Source organism: Macaca thibetana, chromosome 4, assembly GCF_024542745.1.
Source record: "Macaca thibetana thibetana isolate TM-01 chromosome 4, ASM2454274v1, whole genome shotgun sequence".
Lineage (NCBI taxonomy): Eukaryota > Metazoa > Chordata > Mammalia > Primates > Cercopithecidae > Macaca > Macaca thibetana.
The window spans coordinates 132,908,832-132,926,310 of record NC_065581.1 but is presented as its reverse complement, the minus strand read 5'-3'; positions in this window follow the sequence as shown (position 1 = coordinate 132,926,310).

The window sequence follows — 17,479 nt, the reverse complement described above, 5'->3', positions numbered from 1 at the left end:
GAGACCCTTCCCTAAAAAGGAAAAAACAAATTAAATGTTTCACAAGTTATTCCATATCTTATTAAACAATTCTATTGGTAGTATTTTTGTTAGACACAAATAAACCACAGTGAGTCAATTTGCTACACATGTTTGGAGAATTTTTTTTGACACAAGTTTCTAAAATTTTATGTGCTTACTGAGTTCCCAGAGGAGTGGCTATATACTGAAATTGGTTATATAGCAATGGGACATATAAAAATTTAGTGTTAAAAAGGGCATCGTGGGGGATGTGATGTGGAGAGGGAAAATGATTTGGAGTGAAATCAAAGAAAGAGAGTCATCTTTTTTCTTTTTCCCTCTTATCCTGTCACTCTCCATACACACACACACAGACACACACAGACACCCACACACACACACACACACACATATTAAAGTAAGTTCAATTATTCTTGTTAGATGAAATGGTAATAATTATTTTTATCCTCTTTTCAAATGTTAGGAAAAGGAGAACTAATCATGTAGAAAATTTAAACTTTATGTAACATAAAATGAGAATGGATATTTTTTAAGGAGCAACTTAGAAAAAAGTGATCTAGCTATCTTTTTCAAGTATATCATCAGTGCTTAGAATATACAGCAACAGAAAGTTATGGAGAAAATTGCCATGATTACATTTGTTTTAAATTGTGAGTTTATCTTGTGACCCCTTGTGTTATTAGAGAGTACAGGCACTTAGATAATTCAGATCATGACTACAAACATAACATTAACCAATTAGTGGGCACAAAATATTTTGAAAATCTAATTTTAAAAAGAAAATTTTCCAGGCCTGGTGGCTCATGTCTGTAATCCCAACACTTTGAGAGGCCAAGGAAGAAGGATCACTTAAGCCCAGGAGTTCAAGACCAGTCTGGACAACATAGTGAGACTCCCATCTCCACAGATTTTTTTTTTTTTTTTAATTAGCCATGTGTGGTGGTGCATGCTTGAGGTCCCAGCTACTCAGGAGGCTGAAATAGGAGGATCAATTGAGCCTGGGAAGTCAAGGCTGCAGGGAATCATGATCACCCCACTGCATTCCAACCTGGATGACAGAAAAAGACCATGTCTCAAAAAAGAAAAGAAGGAAAAGAAAAGGAAAACAGAAAGGAAACTTGTTTTCCTTTTAAGAACTGACAAATAATATTTATTTTTGCTAGTTACACTGTAGAACTGTTAAATCAGAAAAATAATCGAACCTAAGAGAGTCAAAAGATATCATGATTTGGTATCTAAACCGGAGAAATCCAGTATTATTTGTATATTTAATATATTGTTAAAAAGCCCTTTTGACTAGTAGAACCAAGGTTTTGATTTGAAAATATTTCAAAAATATCTAATCTTGTGATTTATCTTGTGTAGGTTCATCTATGTAAAGAATATTTAGGGGGCCTAAATATTCAAGGAAAGGAACTTTGACTTGACCTCTAGGAATCACTTTCATCTGCCTCTCAGAAAGAGGAAGCCAAATGACCAGCCAACACAGACCATGTCCAGCTCTGAGAACTTCCTCTTTAAAAGTGATCTCTTACTTCAGTGTTGCAGAAATTCCTGGATTGATCTGTTTCCCTAGGGAATAATAAGTAATAGTGAGGAAAGCACATTCATTCTTAATTCTTTAATTCACAGTGAACAAGAGCAAATGCCATGTGGTAAACTGCATGTTATTTAATAAGAGTGGTAAAGTTAGACAAACTGATTGATCATGTGATAGTCATTCTTAAAGCACATTTATTGTCCAATCTGTATTACCTAATGGAGCAAATGACTCCTTTAATATAAAGAAATTACCTGAAAAGCGTGTATTTAAGGTAATGTCAATTCTGCATGTTTCTTTTGGCTGAAAAGAGAAAAAAGAACTGGAAAAAACAGCAGATTGAATTCCTCTGAATGAGTCAGAAGAGTGGGAGATGTGTAAAAATCAGAACGAGGGTGACAGTGAGATACCAGAGTCCTACCTACATCAGTCCCATGGCCTCAGCCCATGTGATCCCTACTTCCCTCAGATATCACATTTCAAGGTAAATTTCCATCAATTACGGCCACTGCATTAGTTTGGCTAGTTTGTAGCATTTCACAAGAGAGTTTCTAAACCTGGAGAACAAGGGCTTTGGTCATTCCAACAGACAACAGAATTTAACCTAAATAGATTATCCAGGAAAGCTCTGCCCAACTGAAATAGACATTGACGAGAGGGAAGAGAAGCTAGTGCAAAGAGATGATAGTAGCAGTACAGCTGATCTAACACTCCGGCCTGAAAAGGAAGGTTAAAGATTAAAAAACAGTTTAAATATATATGAGATACTATGTCAGATTTGTGAGCAGTTTTCTATGTGGTTGTGATTAGAAGAATAATATTCATCTATAGAACAAATTTTAGTTGAGGGAGCACCACAGCTTTAAAACCAGAAAGTCTAAGAATATTGTGATTTTATGGAAAGAACACTTTAAGAAATAGTACTCAAATATTTAATAGAAGGAAATGTTCACAGGATTCATTCTATAATGGAAAAATGTTGTTTTCTAAAAAATCTGCCTTTCGTAGTTACCATGAGTTACAAATCTCTCTACTTTTATAAATGATTAAAATTATTAAAGTAGTTGATTTTCATGTAACTAGAGAATGTCTAAGCAAGAAAACATTTAAAAATTTCAAGTGTATTGTGAAGCAAAACCTTTCTAAGAAACCATCCACTTCCTTAATTCATTGGGATTCATCCGTTTGTGTATTTTGTTTGCTTGAAATTTGTGAAATGTTCACTTAGAGATTGCAATGCAGGATTTTACTTTATTCATTTATTTGCAAATGCATTTGAGAATCTGTTGTGTACCTATAGGTTGTAGGGACTGGAGATGTGCTAACAATACTCATTTGTTCCCCTCGTGGAGCTTGCATTCTAGTAATTTAAGTAACTCAGGAAATATTAGAGGTAGAATCAATATAGAGGTAGTCACAAACCTGACAGATTTTTTCCCCTTTTGAATTGGACATGAAACATTTTTCTTTAATATAAAACCATTTTTGAAATATTATCACTTTGTTATTTTGAGCCCCTTCAAAAGAAAGAACAAAATAAGGGCCTCCATTCCCCTAAATAAATAAAGTATGGTGTGTTTTCTCCATGTGGCAAGAATTATTGGAACAAAGTAACTAAAACAAAGCAAAAATTTGGGGGGAGAGTATTTATATAAAAGAGAACAGTATCAAGATACTCTTATGGAGCCAAGACACAAAATTTAAACCACCATAAAGAAATAATGCATCCACACACTAAAGAAATGAAGAGAGATGTGTCATTCTGAGCAAAGCTTGAGTACGGTGTTCACCAAGGTCTGAAATGCCAGTGCATTCCATTATGTGATATCCCAAATACCTAAAGCATAGATGTTTAAACCTATCAACTTAATTTATTGGGAAGAAAATTCAGTCAACAAAATCAATGTTTGGGTATGTATGGAAGTTTTTTTTGGGTTTTTTTTTTTTTTTTTTGGTTTTTTTTTTTTTTTTTTTTTTTGGTTTTTTGCTCCCCTGTGGGATCCAAGTATGGAACATTTTGAATCTTTGGCTTTCTTGCATAAATATTCTCAGCCTCCTCCTTTCTTGCATTCACTCAATGGAATCTACACATTCACAATCATTCTTTGAGTCTCACTATTTCAGCTTCATTTCCCAGCTTTATTTCCTCTGTAGCGTGACATCACTGTCCAGGACCCAGGCTCCACAACACACACAAGCACAGAATTAAAATACATCTCCAATTGTGTAGTATATTTCATAATCACATGTTATGGAAAAGCTGTATTTGCTTAGAAAACATACATTCTCACAGAGCATCTCTCTAATATCTATTTAACCCATTTTTTGCAAAAGTTAAGACTCAGTTACTGAGTCAGCATATTGAAACAGAATATAATTTTTAGGAACATAGTAGAAACTTTCTTCTACTATATAGATTTTTTCCTTAGATATTAAGAAGCTTTTGAATATCCTGAAAAATATGATGAAACAACTTCTTTATTCCCCCACACTCCTAGTCTACCAAGCAAATTAAAATGTCTGATTTAAAGCAGATGCAGATTTTAATCAATCATTTCTCTGTTTTCAAGTGCAGGCACACTTTATTTTGCAGCATATATAAGATTACATTGGAAGCATTTTTTTTCAACTGGCACATACTTTATTTTGAATTAAATAAACCCAGCTTGTGATGATAGTGGTGAAAGTGACTGATCATTGAAATTTATGAATCTCTTTTCTCCTCCCTCTCTCTCTCTTTCCTCTCTCCTTCTCTTCCTCCATCCCTTGCTCTCCCTGTGTCCTTCCTTCTTTTTCTCCTTCCCCATCTCCCTCTCCCTTCTTTTCTTTCTTCCCTTTGTAATTTCTATAGGCAGAGCATACCTATAAATAACATGTCATTTTGGGGGAAAAGAAAGAACATGGACTTTGGCAAAGGGGATTGCCTGCAATTGAATCTTGGCCCTGCCACTTACCAGCTATGCCATCTTAGGAAAGTTAGTTAACTTTTCTGTGCCTCATTTTCATCATTTATTAAATGTGGATAAATTAGTAACTATCTCATAGGATTGTCAGACTTAAAGGAGCTCGTATTGGTAAAGTCCTTAGAGCCTGGAACAAAGAAGTGCTGTATGAGTGTGCAGTAATAAAATAAATCAATCAGCCTAAAGACAAAGCTCTTCTTCATTTCAAGAAATAATTTCTCCAGAACCAAGCAATAGAAAGTGAGTTAAGCACCTAATTTTTGTTTACCTCCCACATTGCATCTGTTGTTGTGTAACAAACACATTCTATTTCAAGAAGTTGAAATGCCTTGCTTTTTGTCCATCTAAGTTTTCTATTATTTCTATGCCATGGCTCATTAATGAAAGGCAGGATTCCCTCTGAAATTACACAGTGGGGAAGTCAACTGGAAAGAGAGAAAAGTGCAGCAGAAGTGACTAAAAGTGAAATACAAGAAGCAGAAGAAAACATTTAAAAACCCCGTAATTAAAAGCATGCACAGAGTCCTGTTAACCTCGGCTGACTCCAATAACATGGTTACAAGAGAAATGGTCTACTCCAGCATGTCGTTAGCCATAAATACAGAGGTAAAGTGGTCCAGGGCAAATAACATCAAAGGCAAAGGGAAAGTGGGATGGGCGAAGGAGACCCACCCAACCTCCCTGGATGAGCTTAGCTTAACATAGTTTTCCAGCAGACTAACCAAACCAGCAGCATTGACCTTAAATATGAATTTTTCACCATCGCTGGCAGATGAGTCTGTAAGTGGCGTCAGAGGCAGTTACTCCCGGGACCAAGGGGCCCACTGAAATTAGAGACAGACTTTTTATTCCCCTGTCTCTTGAGTGTTGACTGCTTGGGATCCTTGAATTTGACTTGGATGAATAAAGGCCCTCTCAGACTTGCAGATTCTCCCTAAGGGTTTTGACATCACTTCCAAAGCACTCGCCCCTATCAGCTGCATCATGCTGACCTCTGACCAAATGGAAAGACCTAGTTCCTGAGAGAATTCTGAGATGGCTATTCATTTGTAAGAAAGTTCAAACACAAGTCTGTGGGCTTAGGAAATCGTTTCGAACTACTTATTAATTCTGAGAATTTAAAATGTGAATACATCTTGTTATTTTGTATTGCTCTATAATTACGTTTACTAAATTGCTTTTCAATATCTACTCTCCTTAAAAAACAAACAAATGAATAAAATTAAAGGAGTGGTAAAATGTAAAAATGTGTAGCAAAAGGCCAAGAAGTATTTTTATTTCTATTTGTATTTTGAAAGGATAGTAATTTTGCTTGAGCTCAGGACAAACGTGATTTCTCTGTGTGATGGAGACAGGTGGTTCCATATGGCTACGCTAACTATGCAGTGTTGTTATTCTCTTTACCAACAGCCAACCACTGGCCTTGTCCTGGTTGTCCCTATTATTTAGCATAAAATTTTCTAAGTAATTAATTTAAATTATGAAAACTTTCTGCCACATAAAAACATATAAGGAATACTATAACCTACTTCTGAATAAAGGTGTTCAGCTGAACACCTGATTTGCATGGACTCCCTCCTGAAACCCACCAACATAAGTTTTTGGGGCTCTAAACCCACAAAGAAAAAGAGAATACAAGGAGGAAAAGAGCAGCAAACTTTTGGGGAACTATAAAGCCTATGGATCGATGGCAACCTACTTGGCAAGTTGAGAAAACTAAATATTAACTTGGTAGTAGAAATGTTTCAGGAGAAAGGTGATTTAAGTCATAAGATCTTCAGATGATGAAACACTGGGGACTCAAGAGGGCCCTGCAAGTGAAGGTGAGGGAGTGGGGAAGTGTCTGAAAACTTTAGAAGAAGTCAGGGAATCAAACTCCCCCCTCTGAAATGGCCTTTTCAAACATTGTAACAGTGAGAAAATTATAACAGTAAAAGGAATCTGACCTAACCAACTCCATCTTGTCTTTACCCTCCAAACTGCCCTCGTTTATTCCTGGGCATAGACAAGGCTACCTTTGGGAAGAATTTAGTTTATAATTTAACTTTGAAACAAAGATAATAGGCCTTCTCCAAAACAAACCCCCTTCTTGCTTAGCGACCAGACCGCCTTTGTAAAACCAACAAATTAGCCATAAGATTAGAACTTATGGCTTAGGAGTCATGCAGCCAGAGATCACAGGATTCCTAACTTCCCCAGCTGCTCCAAAACATAATATTACTATTGTAAAATCTAAGATGGGTGTTTGAGTTATTTTTCAGACCCTGCATTCTGATGGATCAGCTGGTGCCACCCAGACAGGTAAACTGGCTCATCTAGTCTTACAGTCCCCACTCAGGAACTGATTCAGCGTAAGAGGATGAGGATGGTTTCAACTTCCTGTGATTCCCTCCCCGACCCAACCAATCAGCATTCACCATTCCTTAGCCCCTTCCCCACCAAACTATCTAAAAAAATAAAATAAAATAAAATAATTTCACGGAGACTGATTTAGGTAATAATAAAACTCTGGTCTCCCATTCTTTCTCCACTGCAATTCCCCTGTCTTAATTAACTGGCTCTATCTGGGCAGTGGCCTAGAAGAACCACTGGGTGGTTACACCTCTATTCCACTCAGCTGCTCTAATGATTCTCTTCTATTCCAGGCCAAAATGAAGGTTTATTCTGCAGAAAAGATAACAGAGAAATTTTAATTGGGAGAGACAGGGACCATGCAACACTGAAGACCAAAGTCCTTTAAAGGAAAGAGGGAGAAGAAATGAAGTGCTGAATGTCAAATGACTGCCCCTTCTTCTCCACTAGCTCCTAGAACCCTAAGAGCTGACTCAAACCCTCCAGACAGGAGATAGATTACTCACTGGAGGATCTACTCAGCCTAAAGATATTAATGTTGGAGACTCCTCAATAAAAGTGCCAAGTCCGATCCCAGGATGAAGCCCACAGTGTACAAGTCCCACTAGGCCCTAGAATTTCCTATTTTGCTGTACAGCTTTCAGTACGAGTGAACTTCAAAGAATCTTTAGGTATTTGAGGAAATCTTCTACTGTTTTAAAATGAAAGTCAGAGACCAAAACAGCAATGAAAAACTAACAAAGGAAAGTAGATCATCCAAAAAAAAAAAAAGCCAGCTGAGAAGGAAAGTATGAGGGAGGAATGAAGAGAAGTTTGTTAATAGGTACAAATATACATTTAGATGAAAGGAATAAATTCTGGTATTTGGGAGTGCAGTAGGAAAATTATAATTAACAATTTATTGTATATTTCAAAATATCTAGAAGAATTGTAATGTTCCCAACACTAAGAAAAGATAAATGTTTGAGGTGATGGATATCCCAGTTATCCTGACTTGATCGTTACATGCTATATACATGTACCAAAATATCACATGTGCCCCAAAAAATGTACAACTATGATATATCAATTTAATAAAAACAAAAATTTCAACTTGAAAAAGTAGATACTATCCTGAGAAAACAAAACATAACAAAACCCGTTCATTGATATACTCAGAGAGCTAAGAAATAATATAGCATCAATTAAATAATAGCAGGATACTAGAAGAAAGAACAATTTTATAACAAAAGGAGTCTGAGAAATTAACAATAAAATATCAGCAATGAAAAACTCAAAAGAAGATTAGGAACATAATGTTGAAAAAAGAAATGCTCAAGAAAGTAAAGGAAAAATAAGAAAATAGGATTTTAACTACTTGATCAAATTAGTCAAGTAATTCCTATCCAAATAACAGAAGTTCCAGAAGACAAAGCAAAAAGATTTGGGAAGAGGGAGAGAGAGATCAAATAATTTACAAAAATCTCATGGAAGTGAAGAAATGAGTCCACTGGGCCAAAAATGAAAATGAAATTATAGAAGATCATCATGAAATCACTGCACGTGGATGATTTCCAGAGAAGGGAAAATTCATTAACAAAGAATCAGATTGACTGGAACCTCTCAAAAGCTAATTGGAAGCCCGTATTCATTAGAATAAAGCCATCACAATTCTTAAGGAAAGTGATTTCCAACCAAAAAATAAACATCCAGCTCAGTTACTGTATCAGTCCATTTTCACGCTACTAATAAAAACATACCCAAGGCTGGGTAATTTATACAGGAAAAAGGTTTAATGGACTCAGTTCCACGTGGCTGGGGAAGCCTCACAATCATGGTGGAAGGCAAAGAGGAGCAAGTCACATCTTACATGAATGGCAGCAGGCAAAGAGAGAGTTTGTGCAGGGAAACCCCCCGTTATAAAACCATCAGTTCTCGTGAGACTGATCTGCTATCACGAGAACCGCTCAGGAAAGACTTGCCCACATGATTCAATTACCTCCCACAGGGTCCAACCCACAATACATGGGAATTGTGGGAGCTACAGTTCAAGACGAGATTTGGGTGAGAACACATCCAAACCATATCAGTTACCTATTGTGCATGAGAGTAAAATAAAGAATTTTTGAATTTGCAAAATCTTAAAACTTATCCCCAAGCATCCATTCTCTGGTATGCCAGAGCAAGAAAGAGGATTATTATGGAGCCATGAATCAGAGTCCCAGACACAAAAGAAACAGAGAACTTCCCAAAAGTTTGATGAAGAGAGATTCAAATATGTTGACTTAGTCGTAGAAATAAACTGATACACATTTGCACAGCACGAAAACTCCAGGAGAACTTTCAGAACACTGAAATTAACGGAATACAGAGTGTGTTTGAGATATTTCATACATCTGGGAGAATTTAAGGATAGATAAATGCAAATACAAAGAAAACTAAGCAAACAACACACACACAGGGCAAAAAATAAGACATTTAGCTCTTACATTTAGCTCTATCATCTATTTTAATTGTTTTTTGTGTATGGTATGAGGTAAGGGTCTAAATTCCTCTTTTTGCAAGTAAATATTCATTCGTACCAGATTATTTTTTGAAAGGACTATCTTTTCTCCCAAGGAATTGCCTTGGCATCTTTGTTGAAAATAAATTGACCATAAACTTAAGAGTTTGTTTTAGAACTTAAATTCTATTTCAGTGATCTACAGGCCTATTCTTATGCCAGTACAACATCATCTTGCTTATTGTAGTTTTGTACTATCTTTTGAAATCAGAAATTGTAAGTTCTGCAAGTTTTTCTTTTTTTTTTCTGAAACTGTTTTAATATTCTGGGTTTTTTGCATTTCCATATATATTTTTTAAGACGAGTTTGGTAATTATTGCAGTTCTTCTGCTAGGGAGAATTTGAAGAGAATATGCCATCTTGATATTGAGTCTTCCAATCCATGAACATGAATTATTCCTCCATATATTTAGATCTTCTATATATTCTCTCAGCAACGTTTATATATTATAGTTTTCAGTGTATCTGTCTTTCACTTTTTTTGTTAAATTTGCTCCTAGGCATTTAATTGTTTCAATGATATTGTGAATTGTTTTCTCTTCTTTCCCTTTTTATTTTATTTTATTTTAAGTTCTGGGTTACATGTGCAGGATGTGCAGGTTTGTTACATAGGTAAACGTGTGCCATGGTGGTTTGCTGCACCTATCAACCCATCACCTAAGTATTAAGCCCATCATGCATTAGCTAGTTTTCCTGATGCTTTCCCTCCCGCTGCCCCACTTCTGATAAGTCCCAGTGTGTGTTTTTCCCCTCCCGGTGTCCATGTGTTCTCATTTTTCAGCTCCCACTTACAAGTGAGAACATGCAGTGTTTTGTTTTCTGTTCCTGCATTCGTTTTTGAGGATAATGGCTTCCAGCTCCATCCACGTCCCTGCAAAGGGCATGATCTAATTCCTTTCTACAGGTGCATAGTATTCCATGGTGTATATCTACTACATTTTCTTTATCAAGTCTATCATTGATGGGCATTTGGGTTGATTCCATGTCTTTGCTATTGTGAATAGTGCTGCAATCAACATATATGTGAATGTATCTTTATAATAGAATGATTTATATTCCTTTGGGTATATACCCAACAATGAGATTGCTGAGTCAAATGGTATTTCTAACTCTAGGTCTTTGAGGAATCACCACACTGTCTTCCACAATGGCTGAACTAATTTACATTCTCATTGTATGAAAGCATTCCTATCGCTTCACATCCTCACCAGCATCTGTTATTTCTTGAGTTTTTAGTAATCACCATTCTGACTGACATGGGATGCTATCTTATTGTGGCTTTGTTTTGTATTTCTCTGATGATCTGTGATGTTGGGCTTTTTTTCATATGCTTGTTGACTGCATAAATGTCTTCTTTTGAGAAGTGTCCATTCATGTCCTTTACCCACTTTATAATGGGGTTGGGTGGTTTTTGTTTTTGTTTTTTTTTCTTGTAAATTTGTTTAAGTTCCTTGTAGACTCTGGATATTAGACCTTTGTCAGATGGATAGATTGCAAAAATTTTCTCCCATTCTGTAGGTTGTCTGTTTGCTGTGATGATAGTTTCTTTTGCTGTGCAGAAGCTCTTTAGTTTAATTAGATCCCATTTGTCAATTTTGGCTTTTGTTGCATTTGCTTTTGGAGATTTCACAATGAAATCTTTGCCCATGTCTATGTCCTGGATGGTATTGCCTAGATATTCTTCCATCATTTTTATAGTTTTGGAGTTTGCATTTAAGTCTTTTATCTATCTTGAATTAGTTTTTGTAGAAGGTATAAGGAAGGGGTCCATTTTCAGTTTTCTGCATGTGGCTAGCCAGTTCTCCTGGCACCATTTATTATATAGGGAATCATTTCCCCATTGCTTATTTTTGTCAGGTTTGTCAAAAATCAAATGGTTGTAGATGCACAGTCTTATGTCTGAGATATCTATTCTCTTCTGTTGGTCTATGTATCTGTTTTGGTACCAGTACCATGCTGTTTTGGTTACTGTAGCCCTATAGTATAGTTTGAAGTCAGGTAGCATGATTCCTCCAGCTTTGTTCTTTTTGCTTAGAACTGTCTTAGCTATATGGGCTTAAGGATTGTCTTGCCTATATGGGCTCTTTTTTGGTTCCATATGAATTTTAAAATAGTTTTTTCTAATTCTGTGAAGAATGTGAGTGGTAGTTTCATGGGATAGCATTGAATATATAAATTGCTTTGGGCAGTATGGCCATTTTCATGATATTGATTCTTCCTATCCATGGGCATGGAATGTTTTCACATTTGTTTGTGTCCTCTCTTATGTCCTGAGCAGTAGCTCTTCTTGAAGAGGTCCTTCACTTCCCTTGTTAGCTGTATTTTTAGGTATTTTATTCTCTTTGTAGCAATTGTGAATGGGAGTTCATTCATGATTTGGCTCTCTGCTTGTCTGTTATTGGTGTATAGGAATGTTTGTGATTTTTGCACATTGATTTTGTATCCTGAGACTTTACTGAAATTGCTTATCAGCTTAAGAGGCTTTTGGGCTTAGGTGATGCAGTTTTCTAGATATAGGATCATGTCATCGCAAACAAAGACTATTTGACTTCCTCTCTTCCTATTTGAATACACTTTATTTATTTCTCTTGCCTGATTGCCCTGGCCAGGCTTTCCGATACTATGTTAAATAGGAATGGTGAATGAGACCATCCTTGTCTTGTGCTGGTTTTCAAAAAAAAAAAAAATGCGTCCAGCTTTTGCCCATTCAATATTCAGTATGACACTGGCTATGGGTTTGTCATATAATGCTCTTATTATTTTGAGGTATGTTCATTCAATACCTAGTTTATTGAGAGTTTTTAACATGAAGGAATATTAAATTTTATCACAGGCCTTTTCTGCATCTATTGAGATAATCATGTGGTTTTTGTCTTTAGTTCTGTTTATGTGATGAATTACTTTTATTGATTTGCATATGTTGAACCATCATTGCATCCCAGGGATGAAGCCAACTTGATGGTGGTGGATAAGCTTTTTGATGTGCTGCTGGATTCGGTTTGCCAGTATTTTACTGAGGATTTTTGCATCAATGTTCGTCGGGCCTATTGGCCTGAAGTTTTCTTTTTTTGTTATACCTCCTCCAGGTTTTGGTATCAGGATAATGCTGGAATCACAAAATGGGTTGGCGGGAGTACTTTCTTTTCAATTGTTTGGAATAGTTTTGGAAGAAATAGTATGAGCTCCTCTTTGTGCCTCTGATAGAATTCAGGTATAAATCTGTCTGGTCCTGGGCTCTTTTTTTTTTTTTTTTTGGTTGGTAGGCTATTTGTTACTGCCTCAATATTGGTTTATTCAGGGATTTGACTTCTTCCTGGTTCAGTCTTTGGAGGGTGTATGTGTCCAGGAATTTATCAATTTCTTCCAGGTTTTCTAGTTTATTTGCATAGAGGTGTTTATAGTATTCTCTGATGGTTGTTTGTATTTCTGTGGGATCAGTGGTGATACCCCCTTTATCATTTTTTATTGTGTTTATTTCATTCTTCTCTCTTTTTTTCTTTATTAGTCTATCTAGCAGTGTATCTATTTTATTAATTTTTTTTCAAAAAACCAGCTCCTGGATTCATTTATTTTTTGAAGGATTTTTCATGTCTCTATCTCCTTCAGTTCCACTCTGATTTTGGTTTTATTTCTTGTCTTCTGCTACCTTTGGGATATGTTTGCTCTTGGTTTTCTAGTTCTTTTAGTTGTGATGTTAGGATGTTGACTTGAGATCTTTTAAGCTTTTTGATATGGGCACTTAGTGCTATAAATTTCCCTCTTAACACTGTTTTAGCTGCATCCCTGAGATTCTGGTATGTTGTCTCTTAGTTCTCATTGATTTCAAAGAATGTCCTAATTTCTGCCTTAATTTCATTATTTACCCAGGATCAGGTTGTTCAATTTTCATTGTTTTTCAGCTCATGTAGTTGTGTGGTTTTGAGTGAGTTTCTTAATCTTGAGTTCTAATTTGATTGAGCTGTGATGTGAGAGACTGTTACGATTACAGTTCTTTTGTGTTTGCCAAGGAGTGTTTTACTTCCAATTATGTAATCAATTTTGGAGTAAGGGCTATGTGGCACTGAGATGATTGTATATTCTATTGTTTTGGGGTGGAAAGTTCTATAGATGTGTATCAGGTCCACTTGATCCAGAGCTGAATTCAAGTCCTGAATATCTTTGTTAATTTTTTGTCTCAATTGTCTGTCTAATATTGGCAGTGGAGTATTAAAATTTCCCACTATTTTTCCTTGGGAATCTACGAGACTTCTTTGTAGATCTCTAAGAACTTGTTTTATGAATCTGAGTGCTCCTGTATTGGGCATGTGTATATTTAGGACAGTTAGCTCTTCTTGTTGAATTGAAACCTTTACCATTATGTAATGCCCTACTTTGTCTTTTTTTGATCTTTGTTGGTTTAAAGTATTTTTGTCAGAAACTAGGATTGCAATCTCTGCTGTTTTTCTGCTTTCCATTTGCTTGGTAAATTTTCCTTCATCCCTTTATTTTGAGCCTATGTGTGTCTTTGCAGATGAGATGGGTCTCTTGGACTACAGCACACCAATAAGTCTTAACTTTTGATCCAGCTTTCCATTTTGTGTCTTTTAATTGGGGCATTTAGCCCATTTACATTTAAGGTTAATATTGTTATGTGTGAATTTGATCCCATCATCATGATGCTGGCTGGTTATTTTGCAGACCTTTTAATGTAATTGCTTTATAGCAACTGGTCTGTGTACTTCAGTGTGTTTTTGTAGTGGCTGGTAATGGCTTTTCCTTCAGGAGTACTTGCAAGGCAGGCCTGGTGGTGACAAATTCCTTCAGCATTGGCTTGTCTGAATAGGATGCTATTTTTGCTTTGCTTATGAAGCTTAGTTTGGCTGGATATGAAATTCTGGGTAGGAAATTATTTTCTTTAAGAATGTTGAATATTGGCCCCCAATCTCTTCTGGCTTGTAGGGTTTCTACTGAAAGGTCTGCTGTTAGTCTGATGGGCCTCTCTTTGTAGGTGACCTGGCCTTTCTTTCTGGCTGCTTTTAATATTTTTTTTCTTTATTTTGACATTGGAGAATGTGATGATTATGTATCTTGTGGTTGATCTTCTTGTGGAGCATCTTATTGGGGTTCTCTGGATTTCCTGAATTTGAATGTTGGCCTGCCTTGCTAGGTTGGGGAAGTTCTGCTGTATGGTATCCTGAAGTGTATTTTCCAGTTTGGTTCTATTCTCCCTGTCTCTTTCGGGTACCCCAGTTAGTCATAGGTTCAGTCTTTTTACATAATCCCATAGTTCTTGGAGGTTTTGTTTGTTCCTTTTTATTCTTTTTTCTCTAACCTTGTCTGCTTGTCTTATTTCAGCAAGACAGTCTTCAAGCTCTGAGATTCTCTCCTTCACTTGGTCTACTTGGCTATTGATGCTTGTGGTTGCATTGTGAAGTTCTTGCGTTGTGTTTTCAGCTCCATCAGGTCATTTATGCTCCTCTCTAAACTTGTTATTCTGGGTAACAACTCCTGTAATGTTTTATCATGGTTCTTAACTTCTTTGCTTTGGGTTAGAACATACTCCTTTAGTCAGCAAAGTTGGTTATTACTATTACCCACCTTCTAAAGCCTACTTGAGTCAGTTCATCCATCTCAGCCTCAGCCCAATTCTGTGCCCTTGCTGGGGACGTGTTGCAATCATTTGGAGGAGGCACTCCTACTTTTTGAATTTCCAGCATTTTTGCATTGATTCTTTCTTATCATCGTGGGTTCTCTGAGTCTGCTGACCTTTGGACAGCGTTTTTATGGGGTATTTTTGTTGTTGTTTTTGCATTCTGTTTGTTTGTTTTTCTTTTGACAGTCAGGGCCCTCTTCCGATGGGCTGCTGTGGTTTGCAGGGAGTCCACTCCAGAGCCTATTTGCCTGGGTGGCTCCTGAACTTGGAAGTGTCACCAGTGGAGGCTGCAGAACAACAAAGATGGCTGCCTGCTCCTTCCTCTGGGTGTTCTGTCCTTGAGGGGCACCTGGCCGATTCTGGCAGGAACACTCTTGTATGAGGTGTCTGATGATCCCTGTTGGGAGATGTCATCCAGTCGGGAAGTACGGGATCAGGGGCCTGCTTAATGAAGCAGTCTGGCTGCCCCTTGGTGGAGCAGGTTCACTGTACTAGGGAGAATGCCCCTCATCTGTACTGCCACTAAGCAGAAAAGACTATGTCCCCTGAACTGTGGAGACTACAGCCTCTCCTCCTGCCAGGGGCTTTTTCCCGAAGAAATCAGAGTTCTGTCTGTAAACCCCTGGTTAGAGTTACTGAAATTTCTGCAGGGAGAAATAAGCACATCAGGTATTCTCCTGATGTGCTTTTTCACTAGCTAGTATCTTCTCTTTTTCACTAGTTAGTACATTCTCTGGCCACCCTATCTAAAATTTCAAGTTTTTTTTTTTTTTTCATACTTTCTATTCTCTTTCCCTTCTGTTTTTTATCTGCCTTACTACTTATCACTATTTGAACATAATAATCACTTCATTTATGTTAATTGTCTATATTCCAACTGCAACATATACTCTATAAGGGCAAGGATTTTGGTCTGACTACTTCATTGCCTCATCCCATGATACAAGAACAATACCTGGCAAATAGTTAAGTGTCCAATAAATATTTGTGGAATTAGCAAAGGAGTAGATGAAATTTTAGCCTGAGCTTCAGTGAGATTATCCTGATAAAACCTTCCCCTATTATACTCTGCTATGCCCCCAAAGCTTTCATGTTCATTGGTTATTCTTCACTAGAATGAAAGGTGTGCTTGTTATTATAAATATTAAAGTGGAGAAGAATGCTAGTTTCCAAATAACAATAATGTGATCTTATTAGAACTATTCCTTCCTCTTCTCTTACAGATTTTTGTTGTGCCAACACAATACCAACCAAAGCATGGCCATTTATTGTATTAAAGGAATACAAAGGAATAGTTAATTTAAACAATATTGCCCTTAGAAATACTGTAAGGAAAGTTTACTTGGACAGAGCATGGAGGGGGGAATTATTTCTGGTTCCTAGAACATATGGATGTTTTAAATATGCCATGAGACTATCATGTGGCTGACTAAAGTCAGATCTCCACACGGCAACTGAACTCTGCCAGTTGCACAGAGAATACTTGGTGCTTTGAAATGAATTCAGCTGTCAGGGTGGCAGAGCAACGAAACATTCAAAAATCACTTGAAATCCATGGTCTACCTACAAAAATTGAATACATTTGTAGTTTTCCAGGATGTTTTTCATAATATAGAAAATTTAAGAAGAAAACACATACCAATTTTTATAGTGTATTCTAATGATGCGGCCACTATTGTTATTTTCAAGTTAAATAGAACAGTTAATAGTTTTTACAATTCACAATTACATATGAAAATCCTAAATTCTCCTTTCTTTGAGATAGACGTATCTTGTTTTATTGAGACCAACTCTGAAATGAGTTTAGAGTCTGCAATTCACTAGGCAGAACGTTTTTCAGGGTGTGTACAGGGGCAAAGAGCAACGTGTATGTGAACCTGCTTGGAGGCAGGGAAGGAGCGCAGATGAGCCTGCCTTTCATCCATCCGTCTAACCTGCAGCCCTCAGATGGAGCTGGCAAGCTTGTATCTTCTCAGCACATGGAACCCATTTTGTTGAGTTTGTAAAAACCTAAGTACATGTAATTTTCCTGGAGAAATGTTTCCCAGGACACCTGTGCCTGCATATGCTATTCCAGTAGGTATTCAATTCCAGACTATTTTCTTCTGGGAAATCTGAACTACATTAATTTAATAGTAATTAATGCAAGAATGTATATACAGATAATAGAGTAATAAGCGGTTGTTTTGAGGTCACAGGGACAACAGCCACTGGGAAGACAAAGAGACTCAGGTCTCAGTGGAATATGAGGAGGAAAAGACTATGCTAACCTTTAGAGAATCCCTAAACTTGAGTGAGGAACATGAATTTGGACTGATTCTCTTTATTTATATACCATTGGAGATAGCAAAATTGTGGAAGGGATAGAGTATTGCAAGTGAAAAGGGAAAGTCTACAAGACAAGACCAGAGACAAGCAAGACCCCATGC